Here is a 19,264-nt window from a genome sequence, read left to right as displayed (position 1 = left end):
TCTCTCTCTCTCTCTCTCTCTCTCTCTCTCTCTCTCTCTCTCTCTCTGTCTCTCTGTCTCTCTGTCTCTGACTGTCTCTGTCTCTTTCCTTCCCCCCTCCCTCATTCTGTGTCTGGAATTTCTCTAATTGGCCCTCTTCAGACCAGTACTAAGTAGTGACAGGAAGTCAAGAGAAAGAAGCCTTGGGGGAAGGATTAGGATGGTGGAGGAATCGGGTGGGTGGGAAGGACATAAGGTTCTGATCTTACTTAGCACAACAATATCCACAACTGCCTTTTAGGGGTATAACAGTGGAGAAGGCTTAGAGGGCAGAGAAAACAAGGAGAGCTGACATTTTGAATGACTGCTCTGAAAATACAGAACATTTTAATCATGTTTCTGGTAATAGTGTCATTGAATCTATCTTCCAGCTCAGAGGAACATTTCAATGCATTTACTTATTTGTACTTTTGAAATGAATGTGACTTTTTAAAAATAGCCCAGTATTTATTTTGGTTTCCAGATGTTATTTATACCAAATTCTGCTGGTCAGCTTCTGCTCTGTCATTAGCTGTCTGTCATGCCTGCTATCAGTTTAGAGAAGTCTTTAGACGGGGAACCTAGCAATTATCGGTATCTTGGCTCTGGGGTAATTGACTGATAGCTCTTGAAGGAATGCTTAAGAAGATAGGAACTTGCTAAAGGGCTGCAATCCACCAAGATGACACAATCCTTCCCAAATTACAGGGAAACCATTTCTTTTGACGTAGTTTTGTAGCAAATACTCTAATATCTAATTACGGGGCTTTGGTGAGTCCTTGAACTTTGCTGAAGCACTTTCATATGTGCTGTCTCCACAAGAACTTTATGTGGTATTCTTATTCTGTTCTGTAGATGAAGAAAACTAAGACTCAAATATATTAAGTAATTGCTTAAATTTGGGGACAGCTAGGTTCAGGAGTCAGGACCTGAGTTCAAATCCAGCCTCAGGCACTTACTAGCTATGTGACTCTGGGCAAGTCATTTGACCCTGACTGCCTTGGGGAAAAAACATGTTAGAGAGTTGCCTGGAACACCGAGGTTAAGTCACTTGCCCAGGGTCCTATAGTCAGTATGTGGTAGAATCAGAACAGGTCCCAAATCTTCCTAACTCTGACAAACCTGTCATATCCCAGTGCTTCTCATGTTGCCTTATAAGGATGGTCACCTTTTAAAAAATTAACTTTAGAAGTTCATTTTGCATAATAACAATAATGGTTCACACTTCTTGAGTGCTTTAAAGTTTATAGAACAATTTTACCATGGCTAGCCAACGAGGTCAATTATTTTCCAAGGAGGTACAGTAAACATGGGAATTGAGATGTGGACCCAGGTTCATTGACTCCAATGCCAACATTGCTTCCACTCTAACATTCTGCTACCAAAGCCATGTAATTGGGGATTTGTTGGTAAATATTTAACAACTGACTCTCTGGAATGGGGGAAAAGTACTCTCAACAGACTTTTGAATTTAATCTGTATGATTCATATTCTGTCCTTCACTTTCTTAAGTCTAGATGACCAACAAAACAATAAATTATGTCTGATTTATAGTGTTAGCCAGTTTTGGGGGTGGAAGTTCCCAAATATTTATTATATTTTTCCTGTGTTCCCCTTCCCACTTCTCTATCGCTAACCACCACTGAGGTCACCCTATTAGGACCTAGTTAGTTTTACCTTTAAGATCAGCATGATTTCACATATGTCTCTATACAATACCTCGCCACTGTCTTGATTGAGGGAAACCTTTTAAGAAGGGAAAAATGATTTTTTAGAAATGTATTAATTAACAACTTTTGCTTTTGTATCACTTTTATTTTCAAATATTTCCCTCCCCTTCCCCTTCACAGATTCATCTTTGTAATACAAAAAAGAGAAAGAAAAACAAATCATATCAACCCATTCTGAAAGTCTGCAATGTTCCACACTGAACTCACCACCTCTGCAAAGAAAGGAGGGCAATACAATGGGGGGAAAAATTTAATCCACAGTTCAACTGTGATCACAGAATTGAAAGGACCCCAGAGGACATCTATTCCAACCTCATTTTACCATTGAGGAAACTGAGGTCCAGATAAATATTGGGGCTTGCCTGAAATCACAGAGGAAATAAGAGAGGAGGAATTTAAACTGAGGGCCTCTTATTCCAAAGGTCTTTCTTTCTTTCACCCTTTGCTACTTCAATGGATCTGTGACCTTACAGTATGGACAATTCTTCCACCAATGTATCATCTATTAATGCTAATTCCATGCAATTCTTTTTTTTTGAAGGGCAATTGGGGTTAAGTGACTTGCTCAAGGTCACACAGCCAGTTTTTGCATTAAGTGTCTGAGGCTGGATTTGAATTCAGTACCTCCTGACTCCGGGGCAGGTGCTCTATTTACTGTGCCACCTAGCCACCCCCACTTCCATGCAATTCCTGTGGGCATCCTTGCATCAGTCCTGCATAGGTAATCTCCCCTGGGTTCTAGAGGTCTTCCTCTGGTCCTTTTCATATTTTATGGAGAACAGGGCAGTTCATGGGCAGTCTACCTCTTGTTCCTTTTCTTACTATATAGCCACTCCCCATCTCCTTTTCCATTCATATCCATGGATGATGTTATCTGTGGCATCACTTCTAGTGCACAAGTCAGCACTGATAAAATGTTATAACCTATGAATGCCTGCTATATGCCAGCGTTGTGTGGTAAAAACAGCTGGGTTCAAGATCTGGCCCATTTCTGACACTTACCCGTTGTGTGATGCTGGGCAAATCATTTAAGCTTTACAAGTCTCAGTTTCCCCATCTATAAAATGGAGATGATAATACCTGTACTACTTAACTCAAGGTCACTGTGAACATTATACAAGATAATATATGTAAAAGCTTTACAAATTTTAAGTTACCATATAGGTCTCAAATATTACTGCTGTTAATTCCACTGCAACACAGTATTGTGGAAAGAGTCCTGGATTTGCAATCAGAAGAGACTTGAGTTCAAAATACATATCTGGAGTTTATTAGCCGTATGACCATGGGCAAATAAATTAATCTCTGTGAGCCTTAGTTTCCTAATCTATAAAATGGGGCTCATAACACATGTAGTACTTTCCTCATAGGAAGGGTCTTAAATGGGATAATGCATGAAAAGTAATTTGTGAACCATAAAGTTCTCAATCAATTAGCAAATATTTATTAAGTATCGGGCACTATACTAGGCCCTGGGAATAAATACAAATATAACCCCTACTCACAAGGAACTTCATTCTAATCACTGGGGTAATAATAAGGCAATAACAATACAAATATGTGTGTATACATGTGTATATATATATATATATTCTTATATATAAGTATATAAATGTGTGTGTGTATAATCCTTTCAAAAAGCATTTTATCAGGGAGATCCTGTTTCTATACACACATTTTTGGGAGTTCCTAGACATATACATACATGTGTATATATGTATATAATTGGTACATGTCTATACGTATATATACACAAACACATATATCGATATATGTATATAGAGATAGATATAATTCTTGTTATTAAATTAGAACACAAGTATATACAATAATATATGTGCATATATACATAAACATGAAGATTTGGGGCATCAAAAATTAAGAAAATACAGTTATGATTTAATATTTATTAATAGTACCAATATTGCTTAATATTTAATTAATTTTTATTTATTTAATTAATTTATTAAAATAATTTAATAAAAACTATACCAAAACTTTTGGGATTCATATATATGTATATACACACTAAAAATAGAGAGAATAAATGCAAATAAATGTAAGTTAATTAAAATGCAAAGCAGTTAGTGAGATAGAGCCCTAGCAAATGAGAGGATTAGGAAAAACTTCAAGCAGAATGTTATGCCAAATAATCTCTTCCTTTTCCTACTTTTCCTCCTCCTCCTCCCCCTCCCCTTCTTCCCCCTCTCCTCCTCATCCTCCTCCTCCTCCTCCTCTTCCGACACCACTGCTGCCTCCTCCGCTGGTACAAAGCTAGTTGGGATGTTAAGAAAGACTTTTTGCCATGAAACAACTTAAGATCACTGAAAAGCACTGGGCAATTAGCTAAATTGAACAATTAGAGAGAAAAACCTTGAAATGAAAATGCTTGGCTTGAGGCAATAATCATCTGGGACTGAGTTTCAGTGAAAGTTTAATCAGCCAACAAACTGGTAAGTGTATGCTCTTCTCAGGTCCTGTCATGTTTTAATTGGGGGTGGACTCAGGACCTGGACTCAGGAGAGAAAGAAAAGCCTGGAGAGGAGGAGAAAAGTTTATTTAAAAGAGGAGGCTACACAGGATGGTTTCAGAAAAATCTGAGAGGATTTATATGAACTGAGGCAGAGGAAAGTGAGCAGAACCAAAAGAACATTGTACACAGTAACAGTAATACTGTTCATGTGAATGATTTGGCTTTTCTCAGCAATGCAATGATTCAATACAATTCTGAAGCACTTATGTTGAAAAATGCTATCCATCTCCAGAGAGAGAACTGATGGAGACTAAATACAGATTGAATTTTAAATTTTTTTTGAAAAATTCTTTATTTTTCTTTTGTGTGTGTGTGTCTGGCTTTCTTTCACAAGATGGCTAACATGGAAATATATTTTGTATGACTACACATGTATAATCTATATCAAATTGCTTGTCTTTCTCAAGGAGAGGAAAGAGGAGAAAGAATCTGGAACTCAAATTTTTTTTTTAATTGAAAATTAAAATTTTTACATGTAATTGGAAAAGATATTAAAAAAAAAAGAAAGAGAAGGTTAGGACAGAATCCAGCCTTTTCGGACTACACAACTTTGTCTAATTATCAGACCAGTTTATCTTCTGCAGGGCAGGGATAAACAGGAGCCGAGACTTGGCATGTTTGGGTTACATAGCTGCAAACAGCAGGTAGTTGTACTTTGCATGAATTAAGATTCTTTTTCTGTTTTGTTTCATTTAGTACTTTCCTATAAAAAAGCATCCAGGTTCAGGGAATCAAATTTTTAGTTCTATAAAATTTGGATTCAGTCAAATGGCTACACTTAAGGACCTAGAAGGCTGCAATAGGACCTTAAGGCTGCAGGTTCCCCCTCACTCATCTACACTAAGGTTGAGATCTTAAAACTGTGCCCAGATCACTGAGATAACAAGGTTAACTGTAACCCCCTCAAAGGTCAATCTTCTAGTTCCTTCTGTGATTTCTGAGTGTTATTTTCTAAATTTCTGCTTTTACCTTAGGAATCTATGTTGTTCATGCTCACAGAATTTATAATTCAGGTTGATAGCTTGATTAAAACTGTTTTGAAACATGAATTTTCTGTGTTCTTTGTTCAGCTAGAGATCTAACTTCCACGTTCACTTTGTCTTCATACTAAAAAGGCCTTTTGTTCATAGGGAGTGTTTTATCTATTGGGGGAAATGCTTTATTTGAAAGATTTCAGGCATTTACACACATTCTTTTGAAACCGACTTGTGATGTTGTACAAATAATTCTTTTTATTTTCTGAAAGGCATAGTTTCCACCCAATTTTGATTTGCATTTTGATTTTCTTTTCTTTGCCTTGAAGTCAAATATGAATTTCTTATTAGCCAGAAATGTTAGCCAAATCTAAGCTGAGAACTGTTCTAACCAACAGGCATGAATATCACATGAGTTATAAAGAAAGAGTCCAATTATTTCCTGCTGTAAAGAAAGACTGAGTGATACAAAATTAGTTTTCCAGGCCTTGCAGGGTCTTGTATTATTCAATGGTATTTCTATTTAAAAGTTTAATAGAAAAACACTGAAATACATTTAGTAATAACAATAGCTAGCATTTATATAGTACTTTATTCAGGGATATGTTAGAGAAAGCTAGAAGAGAGTGTTGAGAACCAATCGCTAAATTTTCAGCGTGAGCATTTATCACTCAGAAATTGATACAAATCAGGGCTTGATTTATTGTTTTCTTGATTGTCTAGACTTAAGAAAGTGACGGAGAAAATACTACTAATGAAGCATAAACCTAAATTGTGTATATTTTTTTTCTCCAGAGAACCAGTTGTTAAAACATTTACCAGTATAGCATTGGCTTTATGGTTTGCAAAATGCTTGACATATTTTGTCTTATTTGAGTCTCACACTAGGCCTATAAGGTAGGTGCTATTATTATCCCCATTTTACAGATAAGGAAATGGAGGCTGAGAAGTTAGGTGATTTGTCAGGACAGCTCAGAGTTTATCAAGAATGAAATTCAATTGGTATATTTGTGAATAATCCTAGCAAGCAAGAAAAGGAGGTAGGCAGTATAGTACAATGGAAAGGACATGGGATTCAGAATCAGAGGACCTGGGTTCAAACCCCAGCCTATCACTTACTGCCTGAGTGATTTGGTACAATTTGGTCCTTGGCCTGGCCTGTAATTTCCTCATTTTTAAAATGAAGGAGTTAGATTTAAGGCCAATCAAATCCCTCCCAACTCTAAATCTATGATGCTAATGAGCTAAAAAGATCAATGTGGCTCCATAGGAAGCTCTCATAGTCCACACACATTATACACTATAGTGACAGTCTCATACAGAAGCAGTGTATAATACATATAGAATATAATACATGGAGATCTAGATCTGGAGTCATGAAGATGCAGGTTCAAATCCTGCCCCAATACTTATTAGGTGTGCAATCATGGCTCAGTTTTCTCAGACATAAAATGGAGATAATAGTATCTTTAATATTTGTCTTGCAGGGTTGTTGTGAGGCTCAAATAAAATAAATATCATTAATATGACATTGAAGGGGTTGAATCAATAGGACTTAGAAATAATTGAATGTGAAGGACTGGGGCACTGAGGAATCACAGATGACTGCATTTTTAGGGGTGGATTATTAGCAAGATAGTGAGATTAATAACAGAGGTAGAGAAGGCATAGCTAGACAATATTTCTCATGAAAAAAAAATTTTGTGGTTTTAGCAGACTGCAATATGAACCACAAGAGTGTTTGGCAGCTGGAGCTGGAGCTTTGCCAAGGAGATATATGTATGCTAGAGACCTGGTGGTCAGGGAATGGATTGGAGCATTTGACAACAAAGAAAACCACACCTGAAGGGAGGATCTGGGAATGATTGGGGCTGTTCTCACAAGTATGATGAGCCAGCAAAAAGGGAATAATGAGCTTTACTCATCAATATTTCACTTTCTATTCACACACTGCCAGAAGCAGGCCATCACCACTTTTAGATAGCCAAAAATATGTAAGGCAATCTTAGACTCCATTGAGGGTCAAAGAATTCAAGAATAAGGAGGGCATTGAATGCCATAGTTAGACCATGCTTGGATTCTTTTTTTCCCTACTGGGCGTTGCTTTTTGACAAAGGACATTGATAAATTGGAGAATGTCCAGAGGAGGGAAATCATGTTGACAATTGACTTTGAATCAATAATACATGAGGATCTATTGAAGAATTTGGGGATTTCAATCCTGAAAGAAAGACATGAGGGAATGAGAATGACATAATAATTATCTTCGATAGTTATTTGTTAAAGGGCCTTCGACCCTTGAAGAAGATTTCAGATATTTCTGTGCTTCCTTAGAGGGCATAGTTAAGAAAAACTCATAACAATTAGTGCTCCCCAGAGTCACTTCCCCATCACTCAAGACCTTCAAGGAAAGACTGAGTGTTTACTTGTTGGAGATATTGTAGAAGGGAATGTTTTTTAGGCATGCAGCTCCTGATCTCATTAATGAACTAGAATTGCTTTCTCCAAGATTACCACTGATCTAATTATGACCATTATAATTAAAAATCTAATTACAGTAATTATCAAATCCAATGTTTTTTTTTTCCTAAGTCATCATTTTCCCCTATTTGTTTGTAGCATTGTTGACTCCTCCTTCTCCTCCTAGATACCATCTCTTTCCTGGGTTTTTATGACACAGCTCTTTTCTGTCTTTCTTTTTACCAATCTGGCTGCTCCCATTTAGTTTCCTATTCAGGACCACCCCCCTGGTCTACGACCAAGCATGAGTGTATTCAAGGTATCTATTATCCTCTCTTGATCCTATCAGTTCTCATGTGTTCCAAAATCATCTCTATGCAGATGACTCCTGGATCTATACATCCAACCCCAGTCTCTGTCTTGATCTCCAGTCCTGTATCACCAACTGCTTATTGGGCATCTCAAAATGGATATCCTCTAGGCACAGCTCAAACTCAATATATCTAAAACATAATCCATTATCTTTTCCCTCAAACCTTCCCTTCTTCCTAACTTTACTGTTTCTACTGAGGCCACTGCTGTCCTTATAGTTCTCCAGATCTGCAAAATTAGAAGCATCTTGAACTTCTCTCTCTCCCTCACATCCAATCTGCTGCCAAGTCTTGTTAATTCTACCTCCATACTGTGTCTCATATCTGTTCCCTTCTCTTCACTCACATGGCTACTAGCCTAGTTCACCTCCTCTTGCCAGAAATTTTTATATACACACATGTATATGCATATATATGCACATGTATTATATGTACATAAACACAATACACATATGTATGCTACGGAGTATTTATATACATATATATTTAGTACATATATAATTATAATATACAGGTAAGAAAAAAAAACAGAAAAGAGCTGTGTCATAAAAGTCCAGGAAAGAGGGTGGGCTCAACAGTGCTACATAGAAGTTGGGAAAAATGAATGAGAAAAAACTATTGGATTTGATATTATAATTATATAATAGGAGAGCCCTCCTAATTGGATTCTCTGTCTCCAGTCTCTTCTTTCCTCTAATCTGTCCTCTACATAGTTGTAAAACTGATATACTGATATATTCTCTTTTTTTGGTGAGGGAATTGGGGTTAAGTGACTTACCACACAACTAGCAAGTATTAAGTGTCTGAGGCTGAATTGGAACTCAATTCCTCCTGACTCCAGGGTTGGTGCTCTATCCACTGCACCACCTAGCTGCCCTTGATATATTCTTAAAACACAATTCTGACCATGCCACTCCCTAGTTCAAGAATCTCACAGTGGCTCTCTCTTTACTTTAGAATAAAATACAAAATCCTTTGCTTGACTTTAAAGCCCTTCACAATCTGGTTTCAGCCTACTTTCCCGAATTATAGAAGTTCATTCTTTTCCAGTCAAACTAGCCTGAACATGACATTCCATTTCCATGCCTTTGCAAAGCTCTTGCCCATTTCTGGAATGCACTCTCTTGTCAACTGTGTCTCTTCACTTCTGCTTTCAAAGCTTAGCCCAAGAGCCACCTCTGACAGGAAAACTATCCTGATTCTCAACTTCCTCCCTTTGTTAGTGCCCCTCCCCCAAATAACCTTGTGTATAGTTTGTATTTAATTTCCTATGTATTCATTTTCCCCCTTACCTCTGATAGAATTTAAGTTCTTTGAGGAAAGGTGCTATTTCATTTTTTATCTTCATCTGCTGACACAGTAAGTGTGAAATAAAAGATCACTGAATTGACCTTAATGTTAGACTAGATGGTGTGGGCATTGTCTTCCAACTTTATAGTTTTGTATAAGATCAGAGGAGGAATATAACTGAAGATGATGATAAAATGAGCTAATGACTTTGGTGGCTCTTTGTCCTTTCCTTTTTTCCCCTCTCCTTTTGCCTTATAAGATTCCCAAATGGAAAAACACAAAGGAGGAGAAAGTCTACCAAATAGCTGACTGTGTAAGTGTATGTGGGGATGGGTTGTATATGGTTGCACGGGCCAAGACCAAGGACCAAGAATAGAGGTGGAGGAATGAGAAAACCATCCTGGCTCATTTTTCCTGTCCCTCAAACTTTGATCTAGATGCTGGTAAAATGTCTCTCAGTGACCCAAAAGTCTTTTCCCAGAGAACTAAAGCTTCTCCATGCTTGAACCGACTAATGACCCATGAAACTTGTTCTACAGAGCACTCTAGAAGGCAGGAAAATCACTCAGTGTACTTGGATGAGGGTTCAGAAGTACAGCTGTCAAAAATCCATTCTGCCCTCAGTCTATTTGCTTTCCAAAGTACTAATGCTGCAGGACTGGTAGATTTGAGGATTTCTTTTTCTAGGCATGATTGGAGAAACTATGAAGAATCAATTATTTTGAAGTCATAGCTACAAAAATTAGCCTCCTGGAATGAGAATATAGGCTAGGTGGAAAACCAAACAGGGATTTTTTTTATGTTGTTAGTCTTCTATAAGAAAGGAAACATGAGGGATCCAGACCCAGCACCTCGAAGTGCATCCCCAGCCCAGCCCAGCCTCTCCTCCTCTAGCCTAGCACCATGGCAGATGCTTTCGCTGGCACCTGGAAGGTGGTCGACAGCAAGAACTTCGATGACTACATGAAGTCCATTGGTGTTGGCTTTGCCACAAGGCAGGTGGCCAGCATGACCAAGCCCACCACCATCATCGAGGTCAGTGGGGACACCATCACCATCAAGACTCAGAGCACTTTCAAGAACACTGAGATCTGGCGGTGGCTAGGTGGCGCAGTGAATAGAGCACCGGCTGCGGGGTCAGGAGGACCTGAGTTCAAATCCAGCCTCATACACTTAACACAAAAACTAGCCATGTGACCCTGGGCAAGTCACTTAACCCCAATTGCCCTTCAAAAAGCAAAACCAAAAAAATAACAAACAAAAAAATAGGAAGACAAAAGGGAATGGGTCAACCTTATAGCACAGAGAGTAAGAGCACCGGCTCCAGTGTCAGAACGACCTGGAGATCGAATCCCGGGCTCAGACACTTGGCACCCACCCAGAAACACCTGGCCGTGTAACCTTGAGCAAGTTACTTAACCCCAATTGCTTAGGGGCGGCCAGGTGGCTCAGCGAGTTGTTGGGACGACCTGGAGATCGAATCCCGGGCTCAGACGCTCAGCACCACACCCAGAAATGACTGGCCGTGTAGCCTTGAGCAAGTTACTTAACCCTGATTGCTTAAAAAAAAAAAGTTAAAAAAAAAAAAAGAACACTGAGATCTTCAAGCTCGGAGTAGAGTTTGATGAGACAACAGCCGATGACAGGAAAGTCAAGTCTCTCGTCACACTGGATGGAGGCAAACTTGTCCATCTCCAGAAGTGAAATGGGCAGGAGACCACACTTGTTCGGGAGCTCCAGGATGGGAAGCTCATTCTGACACTAACTCATGGCAGTGCAGTCAGCGTTAGGACCTATGAGAAGGAAACAGCTTGAAGCCAGCCCACCTGTTCACTGTCAACTCCTCTGCCGACGGCTACCACTGAACTCAACACCAGATTGCCTCATTTCTGTACCCCGTCCCTCTCCCCACCCCAGTGTTTTGTACCAATTGACTCTGGTCAAGGAACCCTCCAGAAATGGAAAACACATGGTGCTGTCCTGGTCCTAGTTGAAGTCCATTCTGTATTTTTTTTTTAAACTGCATCTGATGGCTGATCCCAAGCCAATAAAGCAGATCCCACAGCCAGTCAAAAAAAAAAAAAAAAGAAAGGAAACATGATACAATAGATGGGCCATTGACTTTTATTCTGGTTCAACTCCTACATCATTGTTTGTATGACTTTGGGTGAGCCTCAATTTCCTTATCTGAAAAATGAAATTGGACTAGATGACCTCTGAGGACCTTTCTAATTCTAGATCTATGATCCGATGATTTTGTAATTTATGTGTGAATCAGTCCCTGGGTCCTAGTCAGACCCTGGTGGGAGTTATTAGTTTTCTCCAATTTAATTTATCTGAATTTAACAAACATTTATTAAATATCCAATATGCAAAGATGAATATGGTACAGATTCTAATCTAAGGGTATGTTGAAGGACAGTATTGTGTAGCATACTAGACTTGGAGGCAGGAAGACCTGGGTTCACATCCCTCCTCAGACACTTATTTCCTGTTTGATCATCGTCAAGTCACAACCTTTCTGTGCCTCATTTTTTTTCATCTGGAAAATGAGGAAGTTGGATTCAGTATCATCTAAGGACCTTTCCAGCTCTAAATCTATGGTCCTCTATCTCTAGATTTACTATCTTATAATAGAGGAAAGACAAGGCTAGTAGAATTAAAAAGATGATCCTTTGTCTCTTGGAGAAACTGAGGCTCATTAAAAGAGTTCTAAAATTTTCGAAAAGTAATGAGGAGAGTTGGACAACTCATGTTCTCCACTGGAATCTTTACAACTATCAGAAGAAATGGAAGAATGGCATTGGGTGCCCTTGTGGTGAATCTGTGTGAAGACACTGATAAGAGTCTTGTCCCACAGTAAGCTCTGATCTAGATGGGTTGTGTGATCTGCATTGCTTTTTTTTTTTTTTTGCTTTAATAGGAATTTATTTTCAGAACTATGTTTCTACTATGGATTAAAATTTAAGATAAGTTAATTCATATATAAAGACTACAGAGACAACACGGGAGACTGGGGAAGATAAGGCTGAGATATGGAGGTCGGATTCAGGCACTGACAGAAACCAGTTTGCTCATGCCCTGGAAGCAGGCTTTCTCTCTCTCGCTCATGACTTCAAAATGCAGGGGTCTCCTACAGAAGTTACACTCTGCCGAGGAGTGAGGCTTCAATTCCAGCCCCACAAATTTCCAAGTATCCAGCAGATTCTCCTGTAAATAGTTCATCATCTGTGGGGTGTGGTGGGGGGTTGGCGCAATGCGGCACAGTTCTCCCCGGGGGACCGTGGGGTAGTTGATGGCTTGGACTTAGATGTTATGTTAGCTCATAAGTTCGTCACAGATCTCTGTATTTTTAGCAGCATCTGCCACCCGGATTGGAATGATGTGACTGGGGCAGTGAACCACGGGGAGCCCGGCGTCCATTAGCATCTGCCTCAAAAGTTTGACATCGCGCTGGTGTTGCCGGCGAAGGGCTCGACCTTCCGCACTCTTTAAGTTGCGGACCGATTCGAGGGCGCTAGCCAGAAGCATTGGGGGCAGGGAAGTTGTGAAAATGAAGCCAGCGACGTAAGATCGCACGGTGTCTATTAAAGAACTTGTGCTGGCGATGTAGCCCCCAACACAACTAAAGGCTTTGCCAAGGGTTCCAGAAATAATGTCCATTTTGTACATAATTCCATCACGATCCCCTATCCCACCTCCTCGAGCACCATATAATCCCACGGCATGGACTTCATCCACAAAGGTAATTGCCCCATATTCATGGGCCATGTCACACAGCCCTTCCAATGGGCATACCGCTCCATCTATTGAATGAACAGTTTCAAATGCAACAATCTTAGGGACTGACGGGTCTGATTTCTTTAGCAGCTCTCTGAGGTGGTTTACATCATTATGGCGAAATATATACTTTGGCACTCTATTACGAATTCCTTGGATCATGGAGGCATGGTTCCCAGAATCAGAATAAATTTCACAGCCTGGCATCATCTTGGCCAAAGTGAAGAGGGTGGAGTCATTAGCAACAAAGCATGATGAAAACAGTAATGCTGCATCTTTCCGGTGGAGGTCAGCCAATTCTCCTTCCAGATCAACATGAAACTTACTAGTTCCAGAAATATTTCTAGTACCACCTGCCCCAGCACCATGTTGTTTCAATGTTTCCATGACTGCTCCGCACACCCGAGGATGGCGACTCATTCCCAGGTAGTCATTGCTACACCAGACAGACACCTGCTTTTTAGTAACAAGAGAATCCGTGTAGTCATCTGCCATTGGGAATATGTGTGCCTTCCGGTTCACAGTTTTAAACACTTGGTAAGTGTGATCACTTTTTTTCTCATCAATTTTTTTCTCAAAGAAAAGATCATACTGAAAAGAGGAAACAGATTTTGTCAAGTTGTCCTGAAGGAGATGGGATACCCTTTCTGGTCTTTGCTTTTGCATGAGATCCTGAAAGTTCTTTAGCAAATCATTCAGGTCTTCTCTACCAGTCTTGAGATTAATCACGGTAGGATTAATTGGAGTTTGAGCAACCTCTTTCCTCACAGCTTGCATTTCCTGCACATCCTCTTGAAGCTCTAAAGTGGCCTTCGGGAAGACATTACTGGTTCTTTGGTTCATCTGAGCCGCTAGGAAGGGGCATTTACTGGCACTTCCCTGGCTTGCGGCAGAGGCTGGATGGCCAGCAGGAAGCTGGTATCTGCTGAGAATTGTCAGCATGCTGGACCACAGTTTTGGAAGTTTTGTCCTTCTCATTGGCTGGAGGTGTTTCTTTTACTTGCTGGAAGTGAGTTGGTGAAGTGGTCACAGTCCAAGAAGCAGTTTTGGATCCAATTTCCATCATTTTGGGGCAATTCTGGGCGTAGAAGAGCAGAGATTTGCTAGCCTTCTGGAGAAAGGTTTGGGGTACTCTTGACAAGAATGGGCAGCGTTGACTGGTCTCCATTTTGGGTAAAGGACAGGATCCTGAACAGTGTCGAAGAGGTGGTGAAGGCGGTGGGGCCAGGAGGGAGGGGGGACTAAGGTCACCACTCTGGTTTCTGGCTGGAGAAGGCCGTGATCTGCATTGTTGACAAGGCCATTCACAATCAATGAGGCCACCGGTGCTTTTGAATATGTAAGTCAAAGAGAAAATGATCAGAACCTCAGGGGCTCAGCAGAGCTTCCTGCGGTTGTCTGGGATTGCCATCTCTTCATTTCCTACCAGGCTCCACTCCTGGGGACTCCTGACCTCTCACTTTACAGCTTCCTTTGGTGTGTTGTCTTCCCACTTTAGACTGTAAACTCTTTGAGAGCAGGGGCTATCTTTTTCATATTTGTATTCTCAGTACTTAGTATGGTGCCTTAATAAGGCACAAAGTAGGCACTTAATAAATGTTTTTTGACTGGCTGACTGGAAAAGAAGATGTTGTGCCTGATGATGATGCCAAAGGTGAGGAGTGTAGCTTCTGAAGTAGAACAAAACGTAGGGAAGTTTGACATAGAAGAGGAATCAAAGATGTGAATATTTGGGCAAAATGTAATCCTTTTTCAGCGTCTTCAATTCTCTTGACTCAGCCCTCAGGACTTATATCCAGGTCTAACTCATTCAGTCCCATTGTCAATAGACAATAAACATTTATTAAGCACCTTCTGTGTGTCAGGCACTGAGCTAAGTCAGTGCTGGGGATAAAAAACTCTATATCTGCATGTATACACATACACATACATATATATGTATAAACAATGACAGTCTCTGCCCTCAAGGAGCTTACAATTGAGTGGGGAAAGACAACACATCAGAAATAATGCTGGATGAGAAAAAAAGGTTGGGTACCTTCATATGACTTCAGGGACCTCCCCCAAAGCAGGCCCAAGCATCAGTTTATCCTCTATGATTCTCTAGCAGTTAAATGACCTGGAGTCAGCCAAGATCTAGTTCTCTTAGTGCTATTTTGCTTTGTTAAGTTTTGTTGTTGTTCTTGACTTGTTTTCACTTCTGTCTGACTCTTCATGACCCCATTTGGAATTTTCTTGACCAAGATATTGGAGTAGTTTACTATTTCTTCCTCCTGCTCATTTTACAGAAGAGGAAACTGAGGCAAACAGGGTCAAGGGACTTGTACTCCTTGGTTAAAACTGACATCATAAACTAGGAGAAAATAGAATAGAATAGGAGAGATGAAGTATCATTCTCTTGTCCACTCATCTACAGGATTTAATTTCTGAATTGCCTTTACAAATAGCTAAGTGGTCTAGAAAAATCAATTCGACTCCAGAAATTGTTCACCAGAAGTTGCTTATTTGTGAGAATAGTCTGCTTTTTTAACATGCCTGTTTGAGTCAGTTATGTGCTAAAGCCAGCTCATCCTGGGAGAGCTGTTTCTTAGTGTGAGCATTTGCACCTTGGGAATCAGGTAACTATCAGTCTGGGCTTGATTTGTCATTTTGTTGATTGTCTAGACTTAAGAAAGTGATGGAGAGAATGTTAATAATATAGACTCCATTTATTGGATAAAACACTAGGCTTAGAGTCAGAAGTTCTGGGCTTAGATTTTTTTTTTTTAACATTTTAGTTTATAACATTCAGTTCCACAAGGTTTTGAGTTCCAAAATTTCTTCCCCTTTCTCTCCTCCCCTCTCCCCAACTACTGTGGCATACAATCCAATATAGGTTCTACAAATACCTTCACATTAAACATTAGTCAAGTTATGAAGAAAGATTATAACCAATGGAATGAACATTGAGAAAGGAACAAAACAAAACAAAAAAGAGAGAGAGCAAGTAGTTTGCTTCAATCTGCATTCAGACTCCCATAAATCTTTCTATATAGATAGCTTTTTTGGACTTAGATTTTGCTTAAGAAATTTAGCTTTGTGATGTTGGGCCAGTCACTTAGACTCTGGCCCTCAGTTTCGTCATCCTCAAATTGAAGGGGTTGAACTCAATGACCTCTAATATCCACTCCAACTCTAAATGTATGATCCTTTCCTAATTAAAAAAAAAAACCCTTTTCATGTAAAAATTTTCATTGATCTTTTGGGTTCTTGTTTATGTCTCCTTCTCTAGCTATTGCTATATTTCAATATAATCTTCTAGGTAAGCCAGCCCTGTAACAGAGCAATACATAATAGCCTCATTGTTTTCCATAGGTTCATCAACAGGTGTCTTTTATATTCATTCCCAGCCTTGTCTGGGAGGTCCAGATTCTGTACCAGGGCCAATGTAAAAAAGAACAAAGACAAATTTAATAAGTTCTGCCAAGGGATACACAGCTGGTACTTGGCAATGCTCACAGGACTTTTGACATTGGGAAGGAGGCTCCTGGGAAGCTTCATCATGGGGGACAAAAGAGAGCTTTTTTGGGAGCAGACAGTGTGGAAGCAGGAGAGGTGGACAGGCATATGTAGAAGGAGAAGCAGCAAAGATTGGACACTTAAGGAAGCCTCAAAATCCATGGCAGTGTTGAGCCAAACTTAAAGTTATCTCATGGTTCTCTTTAGCATAATAATAGTCTTGCATGACTTTAGCATAAGTGTAAGAGACACTTTGTTGAAGGAGAAAGAACTTTCAAGACTCCATTTTCATCAACCAAGTCAAATGCTCTAAAAAAAGAAATCTGTAAATGGCAATCCTAGTAGTGAGGTCATATATTCTCTATGCCTCTCATTCAAATATGAACAAATGTTTATAATGAATGAATGAAGAAATAAATTATTAAATACTTAGAATGTGACATGCCTTTTATTAAGTATTGGGGACATACAAATATAAAACCCAAGACTGTCCCTGCCCTAGAGGAGCTGAGACAAGGTTCAAAGTCCAATAACAGAAATACAAAGGAGCAGGAAAGAACATGTACCTAAATGCCTACTATGTGCCAGGCACTGTGCTAAGCACTTTACAGATCTTATCACATTTGATTAACTTGAAAATTGATTAAAGTACTCTGAGCTCAGAGGAGAGAGAAATCGCTTTTGACTGTGGGGCTCAGAGAAGGAGATGACATAGAAATTGGATCTTAAAGGATGGGCAGGATTAGGAAGAACAGAGCTGAAGGGAAAGTAAGGGAACAAAACACTTCACCCTTGAGAACTTCTGCTTCCATATTGTAAAATGGGAAGCATACTATTTGTAGTAACCAACTCACTGGACTGTTGTGAGGCTTACATGAGATAATGTAAGCAAAAATCTTTGCAAACTTTAAAGCATAATATAAATGTCAGGGGCAGCTAGGTGGCACAGTGGATAAGCATAAGCCCTGGAGTCAGGAGGACCTTGACATTTACTATCTGTGTGATCCTGGAAAATTCACTTAACTCTGATTGCCTCCCCAAATATATGCATATTATATTGTGTGTATGTCATATATCATCATTATCATCATCATCCTGAGAAAAATAGAGATGATTTACAGCAAAGCTTTTCAAATTATTGATGTCTTTGATTTTTATATTTCCCAAAATATCCTTTCTCCCTCCCCACCCCCACCCCAAGCTTTCCATAGAGCCATCCCTTATAAGAAAGGATTAAAAAAATAAGCAAAATTAAGTGTAGTGGAAATGCAATATTTACAGTGCCCACGATCATGATAAAGACCATGACTATAAGTATAGCATGACCTTGGATCACAAAATGTACCAAACTCTCCATATAGAGGGTAGAATTGAAGCATTTATTTAGACACCAGAAAACCCAGTCCCAAAACCAGTAAGCTGACTCCATCATAATGCCAAAGATATTTAGAAGCCATAATAACGCTAAGAGCCACAGCATCCTTCAGCCTTCCCACAAACCAATACAAGATTAATATTTACTCACAAACCTCTCTGTCACCTTAATGAGCATCCTCCCTCCCCCACTCTCCCTAGCTCTGACCAGCTTCCTGTTGGCTCTGCTTCCCTTCAGCAAACTCCTCCCACCACAGGTTCCATGTAACTACTTTCATCCTATTAGTGGGCAGAGTTTATCTTCACATCAGGGAAGCTTCCTGTGGGCTCTGCTCCCCTTTAGCAAATTCCCTCCATCACAGGCTCTATGTGATTACAGTCAGCCTATCAGGGGGCAGAGTTTACTTTCAAAGCAGGAGAGGTCTTCAGATTTCCCTCTAGGTCTATAAAGGGGCAGGGAAGATCTCCAAATTCCCATTCCCATTACACTAAGCAGCACATATACAATTTTTTATTTTATATATAATTTATTTATTTTATATTTATAGGTAATTTATTTAATTAGTTGTTAATTAATTTGATTTTATATGTAATTCTCTATACCCATAGTTTCATGCCTCTAAAAAGAGGAGGGAAAGGAAGGTACAAGACTTTTAAAAATTAATTCTAGAGAATTTTCCCTTTAATATACATACATATATACATACACACACACACACACACACATATATGGAGAGAGAGAGAGAGAGAAAGAGAGAGAGAGAGAGATGAATATATACATAGATAGAAAGTGTGGTCTGAACTGAACATTTCAGAATTATTACCCCTTCAGGATTCTAGAGGTTCCCCTCGGGAGTTGAGGTATGATGTCAGCGACTATCACATCCAGTTACATTTAACCAGATAGCCACTTAGCTTTTGATATTTAATAGTTATAAATACCTATGTAGTTTCTACATAGCCTTGGTCCTACCAAATTCCTGTCCAAATGCATTGTGACATCACTACTTGATGAGTCCTTATCTCAGCTATAACTAAACCAGTTCCCAAAGTTCCTTTTCTTTAGGTCATTCTAGGCTGGTTGTAAAATCTGGCATGAACTCTGACTCTTGGATTCCCAGACTTCTATACTCCTAGAGACCTGCTTTTTTGACCTTTTGAAATCTTCAGGGTCACAACCTTGTATTTCTCTTTAACCTCAAAAGAACAAATAGTGAGGCAAAGGACCAATGACTA

General features: G+C 39.5%; 2 pseudogenes; one reads left to right on the top strand and one right to left on the bottom strand.

The window, feature by feature from the left end:
- Window positions 1-10,217: 10,217 nt before the first annotated feature.
- On the top strand, window positions 10,218-11,441 carry LOC138166337 (fatty acid-binding protein, heart-like; annotated as a pseudogene).
- An 833-nt stretch (window positions 11,442-12,274) lies between these two features.
- LOC138166335 (5-aminolevulinate synthase, non-specific, mitochondrial pseudogene) lies at window positions 12,275-14,352 on the bottom strand (annotated as a pseudogene).
- Window positions 14,353-19,264: the final 4,912 nt, after the last annotated feature.

This window comes from Petaurus breviceps, unplaced genomic scaffold (genome assembly GCF_028583685.1).
Source record: "Petaurus breviceps papuanus isolate PSGF00001 unplaced genomic scaffold, PetGlider_PUasm1.0 221, whole genome shotgun sequence".
Taxonomy (NCBI): domain Eukaryota; kingdom Metazoa; phylum Chordata; class Mammalia; order Diprotodontia; family Petauridae; genus Petaurus; species Petaurus breviceps.
Note: the sequence above shows the minus strand (reverse complement) of the source record. Positions and strands in the feature narration are given on the sequence as shown.